Genomic DNA, 21,326 nt, shown 5'->3' with positions numbered 1-21,326 from the left:
AGAAGAATCCTAGATAAGTGGTCCGCTACGACATTTGCAGTTCCTTTCTTGTCACGAATTTCTAGGTCAAATTCTTGTAGTAAAAGAATCCATCGAATCAGACGGGGTTTGGTATCCTTCTTTGCAAGAAGGTGTCGAAGGGCAGCATGATCAGTGAATACGGTAACCTTGGATCCTAATAAGTAAGATCGAAACTTGTCTAGTGCGAATACTACCGCTAGCAATTCTTTCTCAGTGGTGGTGTAGTTTAATTGTGCATCTGAGAGTGCTTTACTAGCATAGTAAATGACATGAGGTACTTTATCTAGCCGTTGCCCTAAGACTGCCCCAATAGCATAGTCGGATGCATCACACATTAGTTCAAATGGAAGGGTCCAATTAGGGGGCCGTATGATAGGTGCAGTGGTCAATTTCGAGCGAAGATTTTCAAATGCCTCCTCGCATGTTTTATCAAAGACAAAGGGAGTGTCCTTGGCAAGAAGATTGCACAAGGGTTTGGAAATCTTACTGAAATCCTGAATAAAGCGACGGTAGAAACCAGCATGGCCAAGGAATGATCGGATTTGTTTCACAGTTTTTGGTGGAGGAAGATTAGAAATAAGATCGACTTTGGCTTTATCTACTTCAATGCCCCTCTTGGACACGACGTGTCCTAAAACTATGCCTTCTTGAACCATAAAATGGCTCTTTTCCCAACTTAGTACTAGGTTGGTCTCCTTACATCTTTTCAAAACTAAGGTCAAATTGTCTAGACAATCATCAAAAGATAGGCCAAAAACTGAGAAATCATCAATGAACACTTCTAGAAAGTTTTCCACCATATCTGAAAAGATGGCCATCATGCATCGTTGAAAAGTTGCGGGTGCATTACATAGTCCAAAAGGCATCCTCCTATATGCAAATGTCCCAAATGGGCAAGTAAAGGTGGTTTTCTCTTGATCGTCCGGGTAGACAGGTACTTGATTATATCCAGAATAACCATCTAAGAAATAGTAGAAACCTTGACCAGCCAACCGTTTCAAAATTTGATCTATGAAAGGTAGAGAAAAATGGTCTTTCCTAGTCATCGAATTAAGTTTTCTATAGTCAATGCACACGCGCCAACCCGTGGTTGTGCGTGTTTGTATCAATTCTCCTTCCGTATTTTCAACCACAGTGATACCTGATTTCTTGGGTACCACTTGTGTCGGACTCACCCACTTACTATCAGAAATTGGATAAATGATTCCGGCATCTAATAACTTCACCACTTCTTTCTTGACTACCTCCTTCATGTTAGGATTGAGTCTTCTTTGCATTTCTCGGGTGGGCTTTGCATCATCTTCGAGATGAATTCGATGCATGCAAACAGAGGGGTCAACCCCTTTCAAATCGGCTACAGACCATCCTATGGCATGTTTATTCTCTTCTAGCACCCTCAAAAGTTTACCCTCCTGTTCAGTAGATAAGTTGGCTGCGATAATTACAGGGAGGCTATCTTCTGGTCCTAGAAAGGCATACTTAAGATTTGTTGGAAGTGGCTTTAACTCAAGTTTAGGTGGTGAATCAATGGAAGGACAAAGTGGCGCGCTAGCAATGGGAGGAAGAGGTTCAGGTCGGCTCTTCCAAGGAAGGGAACTCACAGGAGATTGATTGTCAAGTAAGATGTTAACTTCTTCTATGCCCTTGTCTATATCAAAGTTGTCAATATCAAAATGGGCCAGACATGCCTCTAAGGGGTCATCTGCTAAGATATAGGGAAGGGCTTTCTCTACAAGATCATCCATTTCGTCAATTAGGCAACACTCATCTTCCCTCACATGTTGGTCAGCGGCATGAAACACATTCAATTTAATTTTCATATTCCCAAATGATATATCCATTGCCCCAGTTCTACAGTTGATGCATGCATTGGCTGTCGCTAAAAGGGACGACCAAGAATCACAGGAATTTATTTTTTTAGGTTGGGCACATGTTCCATGTCAAGAACGATAAAATCTACTAGAAAATAGAATTTGTCTATCTTGACAAGAACATCTTCAATCATCCCCCGTGGTATCTTTACAGATCGATCAGCCAATTGTAAGGACACCGAGGTAGGTTTTAATTCACCTAACCCAAATTTCTCATAGACTGAATAGGATAGAAGATTCACACTTGCCCCTAGATCTAAGAGCGCTCGGTCAATGGAGTTATCTCCTATGGCACAGGAAATAGTGGGAGCGCCAGGATCTTTGAATTTTGGAGGGGTGTTGTATTGGAGAATGGAACTTACCTGTTCAGTAAGTAAGACCTTTTTAGGCACATGTGTCCTAGATTTTCGCTTTTGGGTGCAAAGGTCTTTGAGAAATTTGGCATAGGAGGGAACTTGTTTGATGGCATCAAGAAGTGGAAGGTTGATTTTAACTTGTTTGAACACCTCCATCATCTCTTCTAGTGAAGTTCCCTTCTTGCCAAAGGGAGTGGGTGCATTAAGTGCTTCAGGAAATGGAGCCTTTGGAGTATGGGTTGTGACAGATGGTGGACTAGCTGAAGAAGGTTTTGGGTTTTCATGTGAAACATTCCTCTCCTCTTCTTCATCTTCCTTATTGTTACTCTCCCCAACCTTATTATCTATTATACGAGCCACTCCTTAGGGTAGTCAAAGCATTGGCTTGCTCATGATTTAGTCGGGTTTCTTGAGCCACGTATTGTCCCCTAGGATTACTCATTGGTTGACTTGGAAGCTTACCTTCCTCTCGCTTGTTTAATGCATTAGCTAGTTGACCCATTTGGGATTCTAGCTTAGCAATTGATTGCGTGTGAGAGTGCAATAGTTGTGTGTTTGCCTCCAAGCCTTGAAGGGCAGTCAACACCTTCTCCTCAAAGGCTGTATTTCTTTGGGTTGGAGGAGGAGGATGCTGAAATTGGGTTGAGGGACGGTAGGGATGAAAATTCTGAGGGTTTTGAAAATTTTGGGAGAAGGTTGGGAGGTATTAGAAGCTTGCTGCCTCCAAGAAAAATTTGGATGATTCCGCCATCCCGGATTATATGTATGAAAATGGATCATTACCCGGTCTGGGCTGTGTTTGGGCAGCATTGATGTGTTCTTGCACGAGTTCGGGATATTGGGGTGCTGAGGGGCACTCATGAATTGGATGCGATGGGCTAGAACAGATAGCACATACTTGTGCTTGGGAAGAGCTAACGACATGTCCTCCTATCATTAGTTGGTCAATCTTATGGGACAATGCATCTACTTTGCTAGACAGGTCCATAGAATGACTTATTTCACAAATGGCCTCTTTTCTTTGAAAATTCGGGGATGCTTGACGAGAACATGAAGCATGGTGGAGGGAGTTTTCATTAAGATTTTCAAATAATTGCCATGCTTCATGCTTATTTCGAAGCATGAAAGTCCCCCCGCATGCAGCATCGATCATCTGACGGTTTCGTTCCGTCAAACCGTCATAGAAACATTGCACTAGCTGCCACTTAGGTATTTGATGATGAGGGCATTTACGGATTAGGTTCCGAAATCTCTCCCAAGTTTCATGAAATTCTTCTCCCTCGGTTTGGGAGAAGCTTGTAATGGCACGTCTAAACTGGTTCGTTCTTCCTATAGGAAAGTATTTCTTAAGGAATTCTTGTTGCATTTGATCCCAAGAACGAATTGAGTTAGCCTCTAAAGAATTCAGCCATTGCTTAGCTCTATCTTTAAGGGAGAAGGGGAATAATCTAAGTTTCAAAGCATCATCAGTGAAATTTTGAATCTTGACAGTGGTGCAAATCTCAAGGAATTCATCTAGGTGTTTATATGGGTCTTCATTGGTGAGCCCATAAAAAGATGGAAGCATTTGGATCACACTAGACTTTATTTCATATTGTACCGCTGCTACTTCAGGTAATCGAATGCAAGATGGGGAAGTGTAAATAGTGGGAGTAAAGTACTCCCTCAGGAGTTTGGGTTGTTCTTCAGCCATCTTAAGAGGTGGGGATGATCCTAATGTTTTGATCTTAGCTCGAATGTTCCTAAGGGTTCGTTCTATTTCAGGGTCGAAAGGTAATAGATTTTGTACTCTAGAACGACTACCGTGCATACACTAGTACTCGATCAATCAAGCATGCAATAAAAGAGAAAAGCATATCAATCCTAGTCTTTGTCCTAAAATCACTAGACAGCTCCTAACTGGTTTGAAGAGGGCACCTAAGCCTCCAATCCGATCTAATGAACCGAGTTGACCAGGTAAGCTCCCAGGTAAGTGGAGGGGTCACGATGCGTTCGCAAAGGTCCCACTTAAAACCCACTTGCCTCGAACAGATGAACTGTCTCCCTTATAGGGACAAAGCTTGCCTAGACATCAACTAAGCCACAGAGCGAAATTGGTGCAACTTTCGGCGATCTTCGTCCTATTGAGCTCGAATGTCCCTAGGGGCCAATGTCTAATTGATTTTAATTAAAGTGACACTATGTGAGATTGAGTTCACCTAAGTTGGGCAAGAGTCCGGTGATGAAATCCGGCTCTTATCTTGTTGGGGTGATTGCCCTTACTATGTGCGGATCAATTTGTGTATGTGTATCAAGCATGCATTCACACTTTTGCTGAAATTGAAATCAAACAATCACCACAAAATTTTAAGCTAATAATTAATTTAAATAAGAAAGGTTTAGAGGTTACCAAAGGAAATTTCCCCAGCAATTTAATTTTTTTTTTAGGCAAACCTCTACAGCATTCCTTTTCCAGCAGTTCTCTTTTTGATCATCCCAGATTTTTTCTTCGATTCCTGATCAAATAGTATATAAAAAAAAATAAATAAAAATTAGTAAGGGAGAAAAAGAAGATAAGAAAAGTAACAATAATAGAAATTTTTTTTAAAGAATTTTTTTTTAATTTTTTAAATAATTTTTTTTTAATAAGAAAAATAACTATGCTATTGGGGCAGTCTTAGGGCAACGGCGCCAAAAATTGATCGGTTCTTTCAATTTCAAAAATAACCCACGCAATAGCACGTATCCTGTAGGATAGTGATTACGGGTGTCGGTCCACAGGAATTGAAGAATAAGTTATTTTTCTTTAAAAAGTAAATTAAGAAGGAGAATTTGCTAACTTGATTTAACTAAATTAATTCAAAGGGCATAAGCTAGAGTAAAAAGACTTTTGAGTTATCGATTAATAAGAGCTAAAAGTAAGATGAATGCAATAGTAGGAGTATTTTATGGGAAGAGATGTTTAGGGTTAGAATCCACCGATGGATTCGTAAATATGATGCTTTCAATGATTTAGATGCGTGTATGATCTGATTGCTCTTAACTACAAGTTAGGACAATCATACAAAAAGTTGAAATCTAACCCACAGTATGAGTCATCTAGGCCTGGTACAAACCATCTTCTCTAAGGATAGGCATGGTCTGTCCTACTTAGCATGATTCATCTGATGATTAATTTCTCAAAGATAAATCTGGTAGTGGCATAACAGTCTCCTCCAAACCACAGGTATTGGATTCGATTTCGATAAACTATATTAATTCATGCAGAGGCTTTCTACAAGATAAACATCTTACACAAATTAAACAAGACATTTCAAGATCAGAATTTCATTAAATATGCAACTGTCTTACAATGCTAAAAATCAAAGAAATGCAACATAAATACTCATCCACGGCTTCATCAAACCCCTAAACCGAGGCTTAGCTGCTCATGGTACTCGTCATCTCCATTGGTTGGCTGAAGAAATCCTTTGCCATCTTCAAATGAAAGGCTATTCCCAAAATATCCAAAATACTCTCTCTCTCCCCCTCCTTTCTCTTTTTTTTATTTCTTTTTTTCTCTTCTTCTCTCTCGGCTGGATTCTTCTTTTCACCGAAACAGGGGGTCTCCCCTGTTTTCTTCTCCACCGAGCTCCCTCCCCTCCGATGGCCACCCTCCCTTTTATAGATCCCACCAAAGATTAGCCAGCGGAGGATCCATGATTTCGCGTGGAGAGGAGGAAGAACGCATGCACGATCGTTGGGGCGAAATCCATGGAATCGGCTGATTGATGGAGCTGACCGCGGGATGGAGGCGCTGATCCGGAAACGAGCTGGTTGGGTGGCTGAATCATGGGAGGAAGGAGAAACGGATGCTGGGAGCGACGCGGACGGAAGCTGGAATCCTTGGATTTCGATGCGGCTAGGATGCTGATCACGGAAGTCTTGGGATCTCGGAGAAGACGGGAATGGAGCTGGAGATGGATGCCGAGCTGGGTTACCGGCTGATGGCGCTGGTGCACTGCATGGATCACGGAGGAGATTGGTCTTTTACTCGGTTGCTGGCTGCGTGGAGGATTCCGTGGGTCTCGTGGCTGGAACGAGCTGATCGGAGGAAATGAGTCTCGACGGTTGGAACTGCTCATTGATTGCCGCGGACTGGGATCGTGGAGGAAATTGGTCGCTGGCGGAACACCCGGGGATGAAGACGGAGGAGCTGGATGCGGTGGTCACGCGGTTGGTTTCCCTCTTAGATGGATTTGGCACGCGGCTGATACGAGGTCCCGTTGAGGATGGAGGATCGGTTGCTTTGATGGGGGAAAAATCGGCATGACTTTCCTGTTTCATCGTTGTGAAAATATATATATATATATATGTTGGATGGCTATTGATCTGAGAAGGATAGGGGAGTTGGCTTTGGATGGTTGTTGATTTATCCTCGAGTCCAATGTTATTTAATTCTTACTAAACCGTTTCAGACTGAACTCGACCAGATAAATAAGACCGTGACTTAATAAAAGGGTTAATCAAATATTTTTCCATACAATTATAACTTTCAATCTAACCAGGACCAAAGCCCATTTAATTATAACCTTAGTCGAGTCAACACAATCTTCTTATATGTTTTTCTGTAGTTTTCATGAAAGATTGCAACCAGGAGAGAGACAAGTTCAAAGTCTGTTTTGAGAAAAGAATTATTTACCTCTTACCATATTTTAAATTTATTTCAATGTTTATTCAATTTTATGGTAAAGTATGTATTTATTAGTTTAAGAACATTGATAAGTGCTATGAAAAGATAACTAAATTATAAATTATTCAGCACTTATCACCAACGTAATGTTTTTATTTTATCATTAAAAAAAATTGATTTTAAATCCGAGTGAACATTTTAATTTTTATGCAACTCTAATCGCCTCCCTGTAGATCGACCTCTTATAACCGCTATTCTTCGAGTATAACAGGTAAGAGTTAAATTAATTTAAACTTTGTTTGTCAGTTTTAACAACGATCTGTTTAGCATAATTTTTAGTTAGACAGAAAAGGACGAACGAAATTTTGACGCCATTGCCGGGGAGGCAAATCGAGAAGCAAGAACGATCACGAAGATCAAATCGGATTTTGGATGCCCGGAGTGAACGCACTCCAGTAGTAAGTTTTTATTTTTATTTTTATTAATTTTCCTTATTTTGATAATTTCTAGTTAATAATTTCGTAGTTATTAAATTCTGAAATTTGAAATTCGAAATTTAAAATTCAAAAAAAAATTAAATTTAAAAAAATTTCAAAATTCAAAAATTAAAAAAAAATTAAATTCAAAATTTGAATTTTGAGATTCAAAATTTGAAGTTTAAGAGAGAAAAAAATTAAATCAAAAAAAAAAATTTAAAAAATTATTATTTTTGCTAGTAATTGATAGGGTGCAATCCTCCGAGGTTATCATACCTCTATTGGGACTCCTCACGGAGTAATCTCCAGAGCTTATTCAACGGGCATTCGGAGATTGACTAACGCATAAGGATTGTGTTTAGTTTACATTCAAGTTATTGCTATACAAAAAAATTAAAATAAAAAAATAAATAAAAAATAAAAATAATAATTAAAAAAAAATTTGTTTGCTCATTTAATCAGTACAACTTAATGACATTGCATGAACTTTAAAAAAATTATTGATTATTTGCTGCATTTAGTATTAAGCATTTGCATAAAAGAATTTAAGGGCAAAACCCATTAAAAAGATAAGGTCGGGAAGTCATTACCTGTCTTTAGCCCAAAAATCACCACCTTGCATCCATATCCTAAGCCAAATTAAATTAAAATCAAATTAGACGTTGGCCTTAGGGTTTTCGAGCTCAATTAGGCTCTTGGAAAGAAGCGGCTGAAAGCCACTCCATTGAGAATTTAGTAATTGGTGATGTCTAGGAAAGTTTTACAACAGTGAAAACTGTTACGGGTATTGTGGTATCGGTGTATTCCTTCTGGCACCACCACACACCCCGAAATTTTTCTGGTCACTAGTTACTGGATCGCTTAACTGGTAAGCTCAAGCTTAATCTGAAAGGGAGATTAGGAGCTATCTAATCTAGAGAGAATTTCAGAAACTTTTTAACTTGATAAATCTCTGTGCAACTAGATTTAAGAAGCTACTAAACCTCACTTAATTCTAAGACTAATAGGGTCAAATTGTTGTGTGGTGTTGGTTGTGGTCATCTGTGTCTAGCCCTTCTCTTCTCTTAGGATTTCGTTTATTTTAGGAGTCAAATCTAATGAATTGTTGATAATGTATGCATGGTAGAAGGTCATTAAGGGATAAGTTAACCCCATTTGATCCTGAGATTGACAGAACTTTTCATCACAACCTGCGAACTGTAAACCAACCGTCAATCTCTACAATGGGTGAACATATCAGAACTTTGAATGAGTTGTTTGCACCCGCATCTGCTAGTCCCCCTACTTGCATAGTATTACCAATTAATAATGCAGCCCAATTCGAGATTCGGGCTGCAACAATAAACATGTTACCCAAGTTTCATGGGTTCGAGAGTGAACAACCCTACATTCATCTAAACAAATTTTTGACAATCTATCCAACATTTAGAAATCAAAACTTAGATGAAGAGGGTATTAAATTAAGGTTGTTTCCCATGACTTTAGAGGATCGTGCCGTTGCATGGCTGTATTCTCTTGCTTCTAATTCCATCACATCATGGGAACAACTATCTAGGAAGTTCATGGCTAAGTTCTATCCCATGGTAAAAATCGAAAAAATTAAGGATGCCATCAGAACTTTTAGAGGAAAATCTGAGGAGGAATTTTTCCAACTTTGGAAAAGATTCCATGATCTTTTGGTCAAGTGCCCACACCATGGGCTTGACAAGGCTGATCTAGTCCATTTCTTTTACAAAGGACTACCTCCGGCACATAGAAACATGATCGAGTCCATGCACAAGGGTAGGTTCATGAACCAAACCCCGGATCAAGCCTATGAATTTCTTGTTGACTTAGCCGAGAATGCCCAAAATTGGAGTAGCTATGGTGAGGAAGTAAATATAGATGAGTTCGGATCTAGAAAACCAGGTAATTATGAAATGAAAGCAGACCCAGAACTCAAAAATATCATGTCCAATCTGGTGACTGGAATGAACAACTTAAGCAAAAAGTTTGATGCTTTCACTGTTTCTACTAGCTCGAGTTTATACAAAGAGCTAAATCCTATCATGAAAGTGGATTACGAGTCACATAGTTTATGTATCTTGTGTAATAGTTCTGAGCATCTAGTGGAGTGTTGTCCTAGTTTACCCAATATTAAGGCTGAGCAGGCAAATGCTCTAAACTCATATCGTGCCTTCAAGAAGCCCACTCCTAATTCATTCAGCCCAGTCTACCATCCTGATAACAGGTTCCACCCAAATTTTTCATACAAGCAAAATGAACCTATTCAGCATCAAGGTGGTCCACCAGGTTTTCAGAAGAATTTTCTCAGGATAGGTCCATCACAAATAAATCAATCATTGGCTCCACCTATTCCTACTTATAGTGCCCCTATCCCTCAGCAAACTACATCATTGGAAGCCATGATGGCTAACATGATGAAGCAGCAACAAGACTTCATCCAACAGCAACAACAGACCAACATGGCTCAAACCCAGACTAACCAATTCCATGCGCAAGCGATTGCAAAACTTGAGGTTAGTCTAAGCCAAATAGCAAACTCTCTAGGGGATAGAAAGAAAGGTGAACTACCTAGTCAGCCAGTGCCTAACCCTAGTAGGCAACAGAATCAAGGGCCGAGAGGCCAGTTTCAGATTGATTCTAATGGAAACCCTACCCATGAAGTTCAGGCAATTACCACTTTACGGTCTGGCAAACAAGTAGACAACAAGGTCCAACTTCCTGTACAAGAAAAAGAAGAAAAGCATGAACCGAACCCCACCCAGAAAAAGGCACAAGAACAGGGAACACAAGGAATAGAGGAGAAACCAATAGAGACGTATACACCCAAGGCTCCCTTTTCTAGTAGACTACAAGACTCAAAGAAAAAATCTCAGTCATGGAAGTCTTTAAAAATGTCCAAATAATTTTACCCTTCCTAGATGCCATCAGACAGATCCCCTCCTATACAAAATTCTTAAAAGATCTAACCATGGTGAAAAGAAAAACCAGTATTCCTAGGCAAGCTGTGATGGCGGCACAAGCCTCATCTCTTATTCAACAACAGATTGCCCCAAAATACAAGGATCCTGGTTGCCCCACTGTTGAAATTAAAATAGGAAAAACCATCATTCGGAGAGCCCTATTAGACTTAGGAGCAAGTGTAAACCTATTACCCTATTCTGTCTACACCGAACTAGGTTTGGGAGAATTAAAGCCCACAAACATTACTTTGTCATTAGCAGATAGGACTGTGAAGTATCCTAAGGGAATTGTAGAGGATGTAATTATAAAGGTAAATGAGTTTTACTACCCTGTGGATTTTGTAGTCCTCGAAACTGAACTAGTGAAAAATCCAGGTAGTCACATCCCGGTAATCCTTGGTAGACCATTTTTGGCCACTTCAAATGCTGCGATCGTTGCCGAAATGGGATAATGACCTTAACATTTGGAAACTTGACCATCCAACTCAATGTCTTTCACAGTAGTAATCAACCATCTGAGATGGACGATTTAGAAGAAATTCACATGATTGAAAACATAATCAGCAAGTCCTTCGAGGAATCAAGTTATTCTGATCCACTAGAAAGATGTTTGGCCCAATTCAGTCAAGATTGTGAGGAAGGAGAGTCGAATCAAGAGGTTAATACATTACTAGATTCCATTCCTGTAATGGATACTAGCAGATGGGCTACTAAATTTGAATCATTACCTATACCTGAATCCCAGCTAGTACCTTCAAGTGTCAAACCTCCCCAGCTTGAACTTAAAGATCTGCCTGAAAACCTAAAATATGCATTTCTAGGGGACAACAACACCTTACCTGTTATTATTGCATCAAATTTAACTGAAGAACAGGAAGAGAAGTTGTTAAATATCCTTCAGAAAAATCAAGAAGCGATCGGCTGGTCTATAGCTGATATTAAGGGGATTAGCCTTTCTGTGGTCCAACATAAAATTCATCTAGAAGAGGATGCAAAAACCTCTAGAGAACCACAAAGGCGACTTAACCCAGTCATGAAGGATGTGGTTCTAGCTGAAATCATTAAACTCTTAGATGCAGGGATTATATATCCTATTTCTGATAGCCAGTGGGTGAGCCCAGTTCAAGTCGTACCCAAGAAATCTGGAATTACTGTGATCAAGAATGACCAAAATGAGTTAGTCCCAACTCGAATCCAAACTGGATGGCGAGTGTGCATCGACTACAGAAAGCTGAACGCCATGACTAGGAAAGACCACTTCCCACTACCCTTCATTGACCAAATGTTAGAACGTTTAGCTGGCCACTCTCATTACTGTTTCCTTGATGGTTATTCTGGATATAACCAAGTTCTAATTGCACGTGAGGATCAAGAAAAAACCACATTCACCTGTCCTTATGGCACTTTTGCCTATCGTCGCATGCCTTTTGGGTTATGCAATGCACCGGCTACATTCCAGCGGTATATGATGAGCATTTTCTCCGACATGGTGGAGAAATTTTTAGAAGTTTTTATGGATGACTTTTCTATATTCGGATCTAATTTTAATGAATATCTCCATCACTTGACCCTTGTTGTAGAACGATGTAAAGAGAAAAATTTAGTTCTTAACTCGGAAAAATGCCATTTTATGGTCCAATCAGGTATTGTTTTGGGACACATTGTGTCACAAAGGGGAATCGAGGTGGATAAAGCCAAAGTAGAATTAATTGCCAAGTTACCACCTCCCAAAACTGTTAGGAAAGTCAGATCCTTTTTAGGGCATGCGGGTTTTTACCGCCGCTTTATCAAGGATTTTAGTAAATTGTCGAAACCCTTATGCGATCTGTTGGCGAAAGATGTTATTTTTAATTTTTTGCCGATTTGTATAACTGCTTTCGAAAGACTGAAGTCTGAACTAACCTCAGCACCCATCATAAGGTCCCCTGATTGGAATCTGCCATTTGAAATCATGTGTGATGCATCTGATTATGCAATAGGTGCCGTCCTAGGTCAGCGAGTGGGGAAGCTTCCCCATGTGATTCATTATGCGAGCAAAACTCTGAATGACGCCCAACTTAACTATTCTACAACTGAAAAAGAGTTGTTGGCTGTTGTCTTTGCTCTTGACAAATTCCGTCCCTATCTGATAGGATCGAAGGTCCTTATTTATTCTGATCATGCCACCCTTAAGTACCTTCTCACAAAGAAGGATGCCAAGGCAAAACTCATTCGTTGGATCCTATTGCTTCAAGAATTTGATCTTGAAATACGAGATAAAAAGGGATCTGAAAATGTTGTAGCTGACCACTTGTCCAGATTAATTGTTGAATCATCTGGAGAATCCATGCCTGTGTCCGAGACCTTCCCTGATGAACAATTAATGATGATTTCCCATACCAATGTTCCATGGTATGCTGATGTAGTCAACTATCTAGTTACTGAACGAATGCCCAGTTCATGGACCAAACAAGAAAAATTCCGCTTCCTAGCTCGCGTAAAATGGTATTTTTGGGATGAACCATACTTGTTCAAATAATGTACTGATCAAATTATCAGACGATGCATCCTTGAACACGATCAAAGGAATGTCCTTTTCTTTTGTCATGACCATGCTTGTGGTGGTCATTTTAGTGGAAAGAAAACTGCTGCAAAAGTTTTGCAGTGCGGATTTTATTGGCCCACACTTTTTCGAGATGCGCATGACTATTGTAAATCTTGCGATCGATGTCAACGATTAGGAAAACTTTCGAGAAAGAATGAGATGCCCCTGAACCCTATCTTAATTATAGAAATCTTCGATGTTTGGGGTATTGATTTTATGGGTCCTTTTCCTATGTTGTTTGGGCATCAGTACATTCTTGTGGCAGTTGACTATGTATCAAAATGGATTGAGGCTATCGCGTGTAAGACCAATGATCACAAAGTGGTGATCAAGTTCCTTAAAGAATCTATCTTTGCTCGTTTTGGCACCCCTCGTGCTATCATTAGTGATGGGGGGAAACATTTTTGTAATAAAATCTTTAAAGCCCTTATGAGAAAGTACAACATTAATCACAAGGTCAGTACACCATATTATCCACAAACAAGTGGACAAGTCGAAATTTCCAATCGGGAGATCAAGACCATCCTTGAAAAAACTGTTCATATATCTCGGAAGGATTGGTCTTTTAGGCTAACAGATGCACTGTGGGCATATCGGACGGCTTACAAAACACCAATTAGAATGTCTCCATATAGAACTGTCTATGGCAAGGCCTGCCATTTACCTGTCGAGTTAGAGCACAAGGCCTATTGGGCGATTAAAAATTTAAATTTCGATCTTGACAAAGCGGGAGAACATAGGAAGCTTCGATGAGCTTGAAGAAATTAGAAACGATGCTTACGAGTATGCCAAGAAGTACAAAGATCGCATGAAGATCATGCATGATAAAATGATCATTCGTAAGGAATTTCACCAAGAACAAAAAGTTCTTCTATATGATTCTCGATTACATCTATTTCCTGGAAAACTTAAATCTCGCTGGACTGGCCCATACACAGTAGAGAAAGTGCATCCGCATGGTGCAGTAGTAATATGCAATACCAAGGATGGTAGGTCCTTTCAAGTCAATGGACATCGTTTAAAACCATACCTTGAGTATCTGAGTCCAGAAGTTGAGGAGACACTTCTAACCGACCCTGTCTATCATGAATGAATTAGAATTGTCTGACATAAAACTTAGCACTCTTGGGAGGCAACCCAACATGTAAATATTTTCTAATTAAAAAATAATAATAATAAAAAAAATTCAATAAATTACTAACATGCAGGTTTGAGGGATTTTGCCCCAACTTTCAATTTACTCACCCATATCAGGTAACTTCTCCTCTGTCCTCTTACTGCTTTAAATTTTCTTTAACATTGAGGACAATGTTAGATTTAGGTTTGGAGGTATTTTTAAGTATTTGGAATTTTATAAAAATAATTAAAAAAAAGTTTTTAGTTAATTTTTTTTAAAAAAATTATTAATTACAACACACAAGGTATATAAAATCTAAGAGCCCAATGACTAGTCGGAAGTAGTGCAAAGTGAGTTCTTTTTATTAAGTTTCTTTTAGTGAGTTGTAAGCTAATTAGTGCTTTGAATTTCACAACACATCTGGCCTGCATTTTCTAAGGTATAGGTTCGACATTGTGTTGAGAATATGGTAGCAACCTCGAATCCTGATGAACCATCTTTTTCTGATCCAAAAAAAAAAAACTATTTGGTGGATTTAGTCAGGTACATCGAAAAGGGCTACCTATTATCAAAGGTCAGCGGGCTTGTGATGAGGAACCCGAGCATAGGTCCGTAGGAGAGTCTTGATGCCCGACACCTCATGCCAACTGGTGTGAGAATTGTCGACTAATTGCTCGCTACATGGAGGAATCATCATAGGAGTAAAAGTGCACAATATAAACATTTTCATGTTTCAAAAAAAAGTTAAAAAAAAAAATTTGTATTTTGACCTTAAGAAAGACAATAGTGTGAAAGCCGTCGTTGCAAAAATTCGAGTAAACTGGAATATTATAGATAAAGCCCATGAGGTATTAAAGTAAACATCCACAGCTCTCGAAATCCTGCAGAAAAGATGATTTTGAATCAGCAAATAGGTCTTGTCCGACCAATTCTTGGAAACTACTAATATTAGCGATATTTTGGAGATCCAAAACCTTAGCTTGTTCATGGTCCAAACTTCACTGAGCACTCAAGTATAAATAAGTCTTACAACTCCCTAACGGAAAACTTAATGACTTCAACTTAAATTGCATACTAACCTAAAATTTGGGCTACTTAGTAATTAAAACCTTGTGTGCTTTTGAAATTCTTATCAGTTAGGTACTTGAAATTAGACTTTCATTTCATAAAACAAATTTTATTTTGGGATTGAAGTTTGTGGATAACTTCACTGCAAACCCTCACGAGACAACACTCGTCCACTAGGGTAACCTAGGGGTTTAACGGCTTGTTGCACGTGCTAAGTGCAATCGTAATACTCTACGAAAGTGAGTATTTATCTTAGTTCATGTATATTTATATATATATAATAAATAAAACTTTTGCACTCTCATTTTATCATTGTCGCACTAAATTGCTAGAGACTAGCAATAAGCTGGTTGGAGGGTGTGATGAGAGCACAAAAGTGCAATCGTCAGACCATTTTAATTAGTATTTTAGCTAATCATTAATAATAAAATTAACTAATTAACGTGGTATTTTTGTTTGAGTGCAGTAATCTAAGAAACCAATTAACATTAGGTTTGAGCCCAATGCCCGGCAGCCCGAGCTCAAGTCAAGCCAGCATCTTTCAGGGCTTGCACATCCTGACTTCATCCCGCGATACATCACAACATCGCGAGCATCTCCGTATCCGCATCCAATGATCCAGATCGGCTCCTCCGGCTTCAGCCCCTCTTCCAAAATAAGCAAGCGGGCATCTCACCCCACCACGCCCGATTCCCATCATCCACGGATCCACCTCCCCCAAATCCCAGCTCTTCCATGAATGACTCCTCCCAACGATCACGTTCCCAGCTCTTCCGTGATCTCGGCGGTCCCGCATCCGTGCCAGCCACCGTGCCAGCAAGTCACCCCGTCGATCACGCTCCCAGCAATCCCGCAGGCCTTCATTTCTTCCGATTCTCGCCATCAAGGAACCACACCAGATCAGCATCTCAGCCACCCGTTGTCCAAGATGTGTTCGGCTCCACCCTCTTCCGGATTCCCAGTATCAACGCGTCCATCTCCTCCACGGCTCCTCCCAGCAAAGATCCCGGATGACTTCCCTCTTCCATGATCCCAGCAACGCCCGATTCACAGCCGATCCGCATCGGATCCCTTCCACGATCGGCTCCTCCCCAACGATCCCGCTCCCAAACCGGCACCCAAAGAAGGAAACCCATCACCCAGATCCCAGCGCGTCCCCACCTTCCGCCTCCAAGCCGGCACCACATCCGTGAATGGTGTCCTCCCGTGATCGGCTCCTTCCAGCGCCCGGATCCACATCTCCTCCTCTTCCAAAGCTTCCGGATTAGCACTCCATCCCAGCTGCTCGTGAAGCCCTGTTGATCGCGTCTGCCTTCTTCTTCCATCTCGTCGATCCTGCGGCCAGCCCCTCTCCACCGCATTCCGTGATGCAGCAACACACGCTCCTCCCAAGCGAGTCCGTGATTCCATCCATCCACGTGCCTGCTGGGGATCTATATAAGGGAGCCATCGGCAAGGGAGCAGGGGAGCTCGGTTGGGGGTGGAGGCCAAGAGAGGAGAGGGCTCGGCTGGTTCAAAGGAGAGGGAATAGGTGAGTACTCTGTTTCATTTGGGAAGAAGAAAGAAAAAAAAAAAGAAGAAGAGGGGATTAGTATTTTCCACCGTGGGAGAGAGAGAGAAGAGATTTGTTTTTGTTTTATTTTCTTTATTTTATTTGCAAAGTAGAAGGAGTATTAGATCTCTATTTGCCATTTTTATTTGTAATTAGTTTTCTTTTTATGAAATCCATCAATTTTCTTTTATGAAATCCTTGTTCTAGGTTCAGTTTAATTTTCGCTTTTTTTTATGCAATCTTTTAATTCTTTTTTGATGCAATACATTAAATTTTTTTTTATGCAATTTATGTTCTAGGCTTTTGATCTTCTTAGCACTATTTTTCATTTATTTTAATTTATGCCAAGGCTTTTCTTTTCCATTAAATATATAAATGCTTTTCGAATTTAAGTAACTGTCTTTCCGTTAATTTCAAGTTAAAAATCATTCCACATCCCCCACGTAATGTTTTTCTTTTATCATTAAAAAAAAATCGATTTCAAATCCGAGTGAACATTTTAATTTTTATGCAACTCCAATCGCCTCCCTGTGGATCGACCTCTTACAACCGCTATTCTTCGAGTAGAACAGGTAAGAGTTAAATTAATTTAAACTTTGTTTGTCAGTTCTAACAACGATCTGTTTAGCATAATTTTTAGTTAGACAGGAAAAGACGAATAGTACGTACAGTGGAGAAAGAGTTTTCCACTCTCGAACTTAAGTCAAATAAATCTATAAATATGACAAACGATGGGGTTTGATGAGTTATCCATGACCTCCATTTTGTAGGAATTCACGATAGAAGGACTGTATCATACGATAACTGTACCTAAAAGTTCATCATTTCATTCTGCTGGATATCCACTACATGCTTTTAGGTGTCACTAGTGGATAGTGAGACTCACAGGGACTATCTCGATGGTCGATGATCCCTGGTGAGCTGATTTGGAATTGTTCCAACCCATTGAAAGGAGTTTTCAATGATATTGTGAGAGAGATCGCAATATATCTCACTACCAGATATAATAAAACCTATGGGGTCACACACATTAGAGGTATTGACTGATCCGATGGTTGAATTGTGATTAGAAATTACAAATAATTTATAATTATCAATTTGATTGATAATTGATTTAACCCACTAAGAGTTAGTGAGTTGAAGAAGGAATAATGGAATTTAATTAATTGGACTTAGAAACAAATCTTACTTAGAGTAGGATTCCTAGAGTCCTAATTAGATTAGGACTTTGAATTAAAATTAGAGTCCTACTTGGAGTAGGATTTCTAAAGTTCTAATTGGATTAGGACTAAAATTGAATAAGTCCTAATTGGATTAGGATTTCTTAAGTTCTAATTAATTATTAATCTAATGAATTAAGATGACTCCTAATTGGATTAGGATTAAAGAGTTCAATTGAGTCATGATTCAATAAAGTCCTAATTGGATTAGGACTTGCATGGAATAAAACCCAAATTGGTTCATAATTTGGTTAAAGCCTAATTAGATTAGGACTCGACCATAAGGAGCCACCTAATCCTCCTTAGGGGGGATTAGGATGACCAAGAAGGAGGGGCGTGAGCCCCTCCTCTTTTGGAAAATTTGGTGCAGCATGATGAAGGGGCCGGCGCCCCTTGAAGATAGACTTGGAGCTCCTAAAAATTAGGAGCTCCAAACTACTTTAAAAGGAGAAGAGGAGGCGGCACCTAGGGCATTCCAAGCCTTCTCCCTTCAGCCATGAGCCCCCTCATTTCCCTTGGTCTTCAGCCGCAAGCAAGGAGAAGAAAAGAAGAGGCCTTGGCGGCCTTCCTCCCTCCCCCTCTTGGTTCCAACGCCAAGCAAAGGAAAAGGTTGCGAAGGGATTTTGATCTTCTTCCTTGGTTCATCCTTCTTCTTTCTCCTCCCTTAGGCAATCAAGAGTTGATTCAATGAGGAGATTTTAGCCATCAAAACTTGTCTCTGCAAGGGAGCTAGTACCCCGGAAAGGCAAGAGAGCTTTGACCAGTCCTCTACCTCGTGTGGATTCCCGTAGAGGCCGGACGTGTGTGCGGCTTCAAGCGAACCTTCATCAAATACCACGATCATCAGTTTGCGGTGATCATCTACCCCCACAAGGTGAAAATCTGATCTTCCTAATGATGTAAAAAGTTTTTAATCCTAATCTATCTATGAACGGTGTTTTAAATTCAGTTCATGCGATGAACGAAATCTTGCGCATGCCTTCCGCTGCGTTCAGAATTTTTCTGCGGCGCGCGTGGAATTCCATCAGTCCTTTGGGGAGCTTCTGTAGGGCCAACACTTTTGTTCTTTGGACGAGCCATTCAACAGCCCAATTCTGCAAGTCTACGTAGCTAGGGGGGCCTTTAGGAAACTTCCATGAAGGCAACACCTCTATTTTACCAGCCTCCGAGATGAAGACTTGGCGAACTAACTTGTCTATTCTGGTTGCGATAGCCTAGGTGAGGATACCTGCCCTAGCACTGAAGATCTGAAGAGCTAACTGACCTCTCAAGGATGGGACAACCAAAGTGAAGACACATTCCTGTTCTACCAGCCCGAGCACTGAAGACCAATCAAGCTAATCGAGCTCTTTAGGTTGAGATGGCCTGCATGGAGATGGCAATCTCCAGGCAACTGTAAAGCTCACTAGATCCATTCACCAAAATGATCTAATGAGCCTAGGGTAGCTGAAGTCTTGTGGAGTGATAGGTTATACCCCTATTTGATTTTGATGAGCTCAAAGCATTTGAGTATATTTCATATTGTACTAATGAATTCAATCTAGTGTTTCAGGCAAATATATGTGAATTTATCTTTAAGAGCATCGAGCTTTTGTTCAAAGTCATTTGGCTAAGTGTTGAACACAATTAAGCCAAAGTCTGAAGCTCGAGTCGACTCCGGAAGATCGCGAGTCAACTCTAAGTGTTTCAGAGGTTCTGGCACAAGCTCGAGTCGACTTCGGTATACTATGAGTCGACTCCGACTGAGAACAGATAGAAGGATAGAAAGATAAATTTCAGACCCTGTCACCGAGTCGACTCCGACGATTTCGAGCCGACTCCGATGCTTGCCAAGTCGACTTCCGACGGTTCCGAGTCGACTCCAAGGAGTAACAGACAGAAAGACAGAGAAGTATTTTCTAGACCCTGTTACCGAGTCGACTCTAGAAGGATTCGAGTCGACTCCAACGTTTGGCGAGTCGACTCCTAAACATGCAAGAGTCGACTCTCAGAGGAAAGCAGACTGAAAGGCAGAAAACCAAATAAAGTGACTCTGTGAACGAGTCGACTCCGAGAATACGAGAGTCGACCCCAAGTCAGCCGAGTCGACCCCAACAAAGTGCGAGTCGACTTCGAGGCTGTTCAACTCGAAAGAAAGAGGATCAGTTTTCGGGCTCTGAGAGCCGAGTCGACTCCAAGATAATCCGAGTCGACTTCGAGGCAGTTCAACTCGAAAGATAGAGGATCACTTTTCGGACTCTGAGAGCTGAGTCGACTCCAAGATGATCCGAGTCGACTCGAGAAAGAAATGCAGAAAAATAGATCTTTGGAATCCTGAGAACGAGTCGTCTCCAAAATGCCAAGTCATCTCCAGATCTTGGCGAGTCGACTCCAGGTTTGGCCCGAGTCGACTCTAGGACGGGACAACACTTTAATTCAAATCCTGAACAGTGGGCGAGTCATCTCCAGTAAAGCGTGAGTCGACTCCAGCAACAGCCGAGTCGACTCCAGATCGAGCGAGTCGACTCCGACCCCAACGGATACATTGTCAGGAGGTGCAGACTGTGCAGAACGGCCACAAATCATTGTCTAACGGCTATTTTTCAAGGGAGACTGTTTAAATAGCCAGAGTGAACAGTAGTAGACATTAAGAGGATTACTCCATCTGTGTATTAAGTGTTTTCCAACTACCAAGAGTCTATTGAGAGAAAAGACAAGCAAAAGAAGGAAGAAACGCAGTTAATACATTCCTAGAAGTCTTCCCTTTGCATTCAAGGCTCTTCCTCTGACATCAGATCTTTAGTGCACTCAAAGAGGAGACTTAGAGTTCGAGAAGCCCTTTCTTCCTCTTCCAAAATCTGTTTGAGGGCTTCTAACTTTACTCTATTCATATTGATTCATATTTGCTTGTTAAGAAGCTTTCCTTGTATCTTTTCCCAAACTGTTTTTTCTTACTTGATTCAATCAGGGGACTGAATCAAGGGTTGTAAGGTTTGTTGGTGAGCCGAAGTTAAAACCAATGGTGTAAGGGTTTGATTGTGATCCCAGAAAAATAATCGGATGGTTCTAGTCGGTGAGCCTGTGAAAACCGACCGAGTTCATTGTGATCTCGCGAAAACAACAAGTTGGGTTGTGAACTTGTAAAACAACCGGCTGTAATCCAAGGGATTATAGTGAACTCCCAAGTGAAGCTTGGGGAGTGGACGTAGGAGCAAGGGTTAGCTCCGAACCACTATAAACTGGTTTGTGTTTGTATTGGCTGCTGTCCTCTCTCTCTCTCTTCATTCACTTCATCTAGTAACTTAACTAATTTGCTTGCAATAGATTTAGTTAATTACTAATCATAGTTTTTAATTGGTCGAGAATTAATCCAAACCCAATTCACCTCCCCTCTTGGGTTGTCTTCTTGGGCAACAAGTGGTATCAGAACCGGAGCTCTTATATTAAAAGAGTAAAAGATCAAAA

General features: G+C 40.5%; 1 non-coding gene across 1 annotated transcript; it reads left to right on the top strand.

The window, feature by feature from the left end:
• The first annotated feature begins 3,459 nt into the window (after positions 1–3,459).
• LOC120108280 lies at positions 3,460–3,565 on the top strand. The gene has a single exon (XR_005509697.1). It is a non-coding gene; the product is annotated as a small nucleolar RNA R71 (small nucleolar RNA).
• Positions 3,566–21,326: the final 17,761 nt, after the last annotated feature.

The sequence above is a fragment of the Phoenix dactylifera genome, unplaced genomic scaffold, assembly GCF_009389715.1.
Source record: "Phoenix dactylifera cultivar Barhee BC4 unplaced genomic scaffold, palm_55x_up_171113_PBpolish2nd_filt_p 001254F, whole genome shotgun sequence".
Taxonomy (NCBI): domain Eukaryota; kingdom Viridiplantae; phylum Streptophyta; class Magnoliopsida; order Arecales; family Arecaceae; genus Phoenix; species Phoenix dactylifera.
The sequence above is the reverse complement of the archived record's forward strand: the minus strand, read 5'-3'. Positions and strand labels throughout refer to the sequence as shown.